The sequence below is a fragment of the Dromiciops gliroides genome, chromosome 6 (genome assembly GCF_019393635.1).
Source record: "Dromiciops gliroides isolate mDroGli1 chromosome 6, mDroGli1.pri, whole genome shotgun sequence".
Taxonomy (NCBI): domain Eukaryota; kingdom Metazoa; phylum Chordata; class Mammalia; order Microbiotheria; family Microbiotheriidae; genus Dromiciops; species Dromiciops gliroides.
Window position 1 is genome coordinate 137,666,485 of NC_057866.1, and position 6,727 is coordinate 137,673,211.

Here is a 6,727-nt window from a genome sequence, read left to right on the forward strand (position 1 = left end):
TTTTCTTGTAAAGAAGGTACATAGTCAGCTATGTACTTTAGGAATATCCATTTGACAGCTATTCAGAAGTTGGTTCAAAAGATGGAGAGGCTGGGAAAATGAGAAATTAATTATGAGGCTATTGTGATAGTTGAAGTGAGAAATCAAGCAGGCCTGAAATATGAAGAAATTGTGAGAGAAAGTATCTCAATGTGAAAAAAGTTGAGGTAATTGCCAAGATTTGACAACTGATTGACAAAGAGGTTGAATGAGGGTGAAGAGTTGGAGATGGTTCCAAGGTTTCATGTTGGATTGTCTGGGAAAATTATAGTGACCCCACCAAAACAGGAAAGTTAGGAGTTGAGATGGGTTTAGAAGGAAAGAATGAGCTTTTTGTTGGGACATGTTGAATTTGCTGTGATTTTCAGATAGGGATGGATATCTAGCAAGTAGTTGGAGATGCAACTTTGGAAGGAAAGACATGCAGGTTGGGTAGATCAATTTGCGACTCATCTATAGAGAAATTATATTTGGAACCCTGAGAGACAATGGAATCTCCAATAAAAAGATTATAACTGACCTTAAGCCATCCTAGGTAATCATTTAAAATGGTGAGCTACTCTTTTGATCCAGAGAACCCCACAAAATCATGCAAGTCAAGGGGTTCAAATATCCAGGTCCACTTTAAGAATACCAATGAAACAGCCCAAGCTATCAAAGGCATGGATATCTGAAAAACTACCAAGTAATCCAAAGATGTCACATTGAAGAAATAATGTATTTCCTTCCATTGATACAATGGCAGAGTTGAGAGGTGTGCCCATGATAAGCAATGGGGTTGGACACAGGGTTGTTGGCCAAAAAAGAGTGCTGAGTTCTTATTGCATATGATTAGAAATGCAGAAAGTAATGCTAAACTGAAGGGTTTGAATGTGGATTCTCTTGTCATTGAGCATATCCAGGTTAACAAGGCCCCCAAAATGTGATGGCATACTTACAGGGCTCATGGTCGAATCAACCCATGCATGAATTCTCTTTGACATATTGAGATAATACTGACTGAAAAAGAACAAATTGTTCCTAAAGCAGAAGAGGCGGGTGCTCAAAAGAAAAAGGTATCCCAAAAGAAACTGAAGAAACAAAAGCTTATGGCAAGGGAGTAAATGTGATATTACTATGCAAATAAAAGGGAAATTAAATCAAAAAAGGGGGGGGAAAGGATCATAACTAGATTGAAGAGAAAATGAATGCATGATATTTGAAGTTCAATAGTGATCATCTTTCTCAAAGAGGTTGAAAGCAGACTCCTAAGGATTGCTCTTGATCTTCAATTTCCATAATGAATTGAAAGGAAAATGGAAAAATACAATAGATAGTTTCATCTAAAATTTATTTTTTTCCTGATAGCCAAAATAACTGGGGGATATTTTGTTCAGCAAACCATTTGAAAATGAAGCAAAGAGAAACTGTGGCCATCTGGGAGTCTTAAGGAAAGATGGGATGTCATGCCATCTATGCCACACTAAATCTTCAGAGACAGCCCATAATGAAGCAATCACAAGACAAATAGTATTTCCCAAAGTGGACTAGAATTATTTAAAATCTAAAAGTTATTAAAACTATTACAGCCAACCCTTGGTTCTCTGTGAACAGGTTTTTTTTTTGTTTTTTTTTTCCCCCACTTAACTAGCAAGGCCTTTCTATTTCACATCCAATTATTGCTGTTAGTGGACTTGGTGTCATGTAGTCCTGCCTTAATTTAAGTTAAAATAGATACAGTGAATTAGGAAACAGGGATTTTTATCTATTTTGACAACTGTGGAAAAGATATTCCTCAACTAACGTCCTACTTCAATTCTTCATCACAGTGTGAAGGTGACACTGGATTCTCAAAAGCTTCCCCAGCAGAGTGAACTCTAGCACATCTGAACAAGTTATAATAGCTTTGAATGCATGTCTCGTTTTAGTTTCTATGCCTATTGACTGAGGACTAATATACCGAAGTTCAGAGATGGGGGTTATCAGGTTGCTCAGAGACTGATGTATTTGGGGACCACAACAAATCTTGACGATTATTCACTGAATTATAGAAAAGTTACCATCTATATCAGTGTAAGAAGTGCTGACAGCAATGAAATGAAAGGCCCTTCTAGAACTGAAGAAGTATAGAGTTAAGCAGTCACCAAATGGATATTAAATATCCAGAAGATACTCAGTTATATGCTCAGACCTCAAGGAGGTACACAGTGAATAAGAAATGAAGTATCTTCCCCTCAAAAAATTTCTGCATAAAATGGAAGAAAAAAACTTTTAACATCACATTCCCCATATATATATATATGTATGTATATGTATGTATATGTAATATATATATGTATATGTAATATATATGTATATGTAATATATAAATATATATGTACATATATATTTATATATTTATATATATAAATATATACATATAAATATGTGTATATATATATGTACATATAAACAAGAAATAGTTTATTCAGGGAAAATCTATTGGAGGTAAATGTTTAGTTTAATTCATTTAAAAAAAAAACAATAAAAAGTTTCTTTTGCAAATGTGGGAAATCCCAGACATAAGATCAAAAGCAAAAGATGGAAGGTAAACAGAGAAGAAAATGCAATCATGTATAGAGTGTCATCACCATAATTTTTTGGCCTAGACCTATGATTTAATTTGTGTCCATAACTCTCAGTTAGGAAACTGTTTCTTTTTGTAGATCACCAATTGCTCTGCAATTTGTAGCTTACAGAGTTGCTCTATACAACTCGTAGGAAACAGGACGAGCATAATATATATAAGATGCGAATGTTGTCTTTTACATACCAGTTGAGGAGACAGGACCAAAGAGATAAATAAGAAATATAAATAAGAATATTTCACATTTCTATAAAACTTAAATTTTACAAAACACTTTCCATAGTTGTCATGCAAAATAAGGAGTGCAAAATTTTGTTATTCTCATTTAACAGGAAAGGAAAAGGAAGCTTATAGCTAATTGAATCCAGGCATCAAATTGGTAGGAGATTATTTTTTCTTACATTTTATTACTGTCTTACTTTTTAAACTACAATCATTTCCCAGTACCTTCTCACTTCACCTATTAAGCCCTCCCTTTTAAGAAAGGAAAACATTTCTGCAAAACTAGTAGAGAAAACAGCCACATAATATTCTGCTCCTATAGTTGCCCCCTGCCTCCATGTATTATTTGTAAACTGAGGGAAGTGCTCTCTTAAATGGAATTTAGATTTCTTTCCCCAAAGAGAAAGACCTGAGAATTCTAAGGCCAGTTTTTATTATTTAAATCCCCTTCTTACTAAAATGGAAGGAAAACCAGAGAAAGACAATGGTTGTAAAAAAGAAAAGAAAAAATTTATTAAGCAGGGACGATAATGTAGCATGATCATGGGTGCTATCCAGCCTATTGCTGGATAGGATAACATGCAATAGGACACCATGCAATAGATTGCAAGGTTTATACACAGTTTAAACAGAGACAGGGAAGGAATTTGGAGGAAAGGTGGACTTAGAAAGACCCACTCCTAAGGGAGGGGGAGAGAGAGAGAGAGAGAGAGAGAGAGAGAGAGAGAGAGAGAGAGAGAGAGAGAGAGAGAGAGAGAGACTGTGTGTGTGTGTGTGTGTGTGTGTGTGTGTGTGTGTGTGTGTGGTATTCCTGGGGTGAAAGATGTGGCCTTTGATACACAAATCAAAAGGCATTCTTGTTGATTGGCAGTTCAGTTCAAAGTCTTGTTGAGGAGATCTCTTCAAAAAGAAAAAGGATTAGAGCTAAAGATAAGGTCCCTATCCTGCAGTCAGATAAGTCTGGTTTCAGAATGACTCAATGTCCAGCTAAGTTTACTCTTGGTCACAGAAGGGATTGTTGTTTTGTTAGCCAATGAAACCAGTCCTTATTCAGTAATTCTGATTACCTGGATAACTGAGGAGCTCAAGCAAATCATGGTACCCATTTTCACACTTTAAAGAGGAAAGTTATATATTTAATCTTCTATTTTGGGGGACCAAGATTATTCTTTAAAACTAACCTCATATGTTTCCAGTGACATTATTATAGTCATATATATGGGGAAAGCACAAAACCTGAAAAGACTTAAACATATATGTATATGTGTGCAAACATACACATGTTGAATCTCAATCTTTAACGTCCTTGGGGGACATATTTGGTAGTGGCATCTCTAAGTCAAAGGATATAAATAACTTAGTAGCTTTTTTCATGTAAAACTGAGTCCTGTTTTCAAATATGTATCTGCTAACTCTAATGCTTCTCCTAGCAGACAGTTTATTCTCAACATCATTCATACAACAATTGAAATATAGCAAAAATTCAGTGTAATAAATGTTAAGTGCCAAATTCCTTATAAGGAGAATAACTGGAAACAAAAGTAGAAGTACTAGTATAGTAAGGTATTTGACAGTTCTTGTGGGTCTACCTGTTTGATATCTTTAATTGTTGCTATCAGAAGTTTGTATGTTGATGGAGAAATCTTCCAAGGGTTAAAAACAATTGTGTAACATAGTAAAATTGGTGGGCTTGGAATACCAGGAAGAAATAACAGAGATAACAAGTGTAGCAGTGCTGTGTTGTATGAAGTGGATTTTGTAGGAGAATCAGAGATGAGGGAGGAATGTTTGAACAATGTTGTTAGGAAGATAGCTGAATTTGGTTACTGGCTATGGAGGCAGCTTCAAAAATGTGTAGATGATTGTTATTTTTCACAATGATGGAAATGATACCTTCAAAATCTACTACATGGAAGAATAGTATTTGGAAATATAATTAAGGGATGTCTGAAGAGACTTCTGCTTTCCTAAAATTGAAAATGCATTTATATTTTTCAAAGTCAAATGTTTTACTATCAGTAATCATTCATTTTAATAATATTTTTTTTCTGTATGGCATGCGTCAATCCATATTATTAACCACTCACTTAAGTTGGGATACTAGAAGCATAAGCTCTTACACACATGAACTCATATATCAGTCCAATAAAACATTTCCCTATTTATCTTCTCCCCTAAATGTCGGAAATAGTTATTAAAATTTTCTGCATATGTGAGCATATCTTTAGAGAAGTGGCAAGAAGCCAGCCAGAAGGTAGCAGGGATTCAGGGAGTGTTTAACTTAAATCTTTCACCTGTATGTACCTAGAGATTTCATACAACAACGTTATTGTCAGTTTCTTCATCCTCACCCACCAATGAACTTCATTCATCCTGTTGTCTGCTGGGATGAAAAATAAGCAGAAATTGACAAGAAAGAAAGATATGTCATATCTATATATGAAGAAAATGTACAGAGAGGGAAGGTAAGATATATGTTTGAAGTCATTTGCAGAGACAGGAGAATAAACAAATGGGTAAAGAAGCAAACCAGGTTGAAGGACATACTGCAGAAATGAGAGTAGTGAATTTGGCATTAAGTTGATCAAATCAATTGAGGGTGGACAACAAGGCAGATAACTGAAGGAAAAGAAATATTAAAGATAATCAGGAAATGAAAGAAGGAAAGTGATCTATTTCATATCAGAAATTTGCTGAAAGCAGCATGAGTTCATTTTTCCAAATACCTAAAGAATGAAGAAAAATGAGTGTTCTCGATGGGCTCTTGTTATATTTTGTCTGTGTCCACCCTGAGAATGTTGGCAGACAACAATCTATGAACTATATGTGTATGCTTATGTATATACATAATATAACATGTATATGTATACATGCATGTATTTATATATAATAGAATGCAATTTTTGAGGGGTAACATGGGTAAATAGATATAAGAATCACCACATAGAGATGATCTATGAATCTATAGGAGCTGAAGAGATGACCAGGTAAAATAGTAAAAAGGGAGAAAAATAGAGGGCCTTGGATGGAGCCTGAGGGACACCAACTTTTAGCCAGCATGTCCTGGAAGAAGATCCAGCAAAAGTGATTAAAGAGTGGTAAGATGGGCAGTGGGAGAAGCAGGATAGAATATTATGAAAACCTAGAGAGAAGACAGTGTCAAGGAGAAGCCTCAAAGACTGCAGAGATCGAGAAGGATGAGGACTGAGAAAAGGCTATTGGATTTGGCAATTAGGGGCTCATTGGTAACTTCTGAGAGAGCATTTTTGGTTAAAATGATGAGGTTTCAAGCCAGAGTATAGAGAGGTCAGAGGAAAGAAAAATGAGAAGAAATAAGTGCACCTATTGAAGACTCTTCAAGGAATTTAGGCACAAAAGGTGGGGAAGATATGGGATGATAGAAGCTATGGTAGTTTCAAGGGGAAAAGCAAAGAGCAATACACTCCCAGGTTTTCAGTTCTTCCTGTACAGCTCTTCTCTATAAAGATCATGCTCTATATAGATCTCTGCTGCCAGAGATAACATTCCTCAGGCTTACTTCAACTGACTGGCTCAAGAGTATGCATTGTTTTGTTTGGTTTAAAAAGGTCATCAAGGAGTGAGAGTGAATCTGGGTCTTTGGCTAATTAATACCTAGATGTTTTCTCATTCCATCAAGGAAAACTTCACACTCTTTAAAGAATTAACTAAGTACTTAGCACTTTCTAACAATATACTTAAATATCTTAACAGCCTCCTCATCTATTTTACTTGCCTCTTTTTCCCTTCAATTACATTAACTGGTTTGACAGGATATCAATTGATCTAGAGCAACTAAAAGATTGGCAATCCACAGTTTTATTAATGCAACTATGTGGAACA

The 6,727-nt window shown here is 35.3% G+C and overlaps 1 pseudogene; it reads left to right on the forward strand.

Annotated features, from left to right (window-relative positions):
• Window positions 1–587: 587 nt before the first annotated feature.
• Window positions 588–1,142, forward strand: LOC122732453 (annotated as a pseudogene).
• Window positions 1,143–6,727: the final 5,585 nt, after the last annotated feature.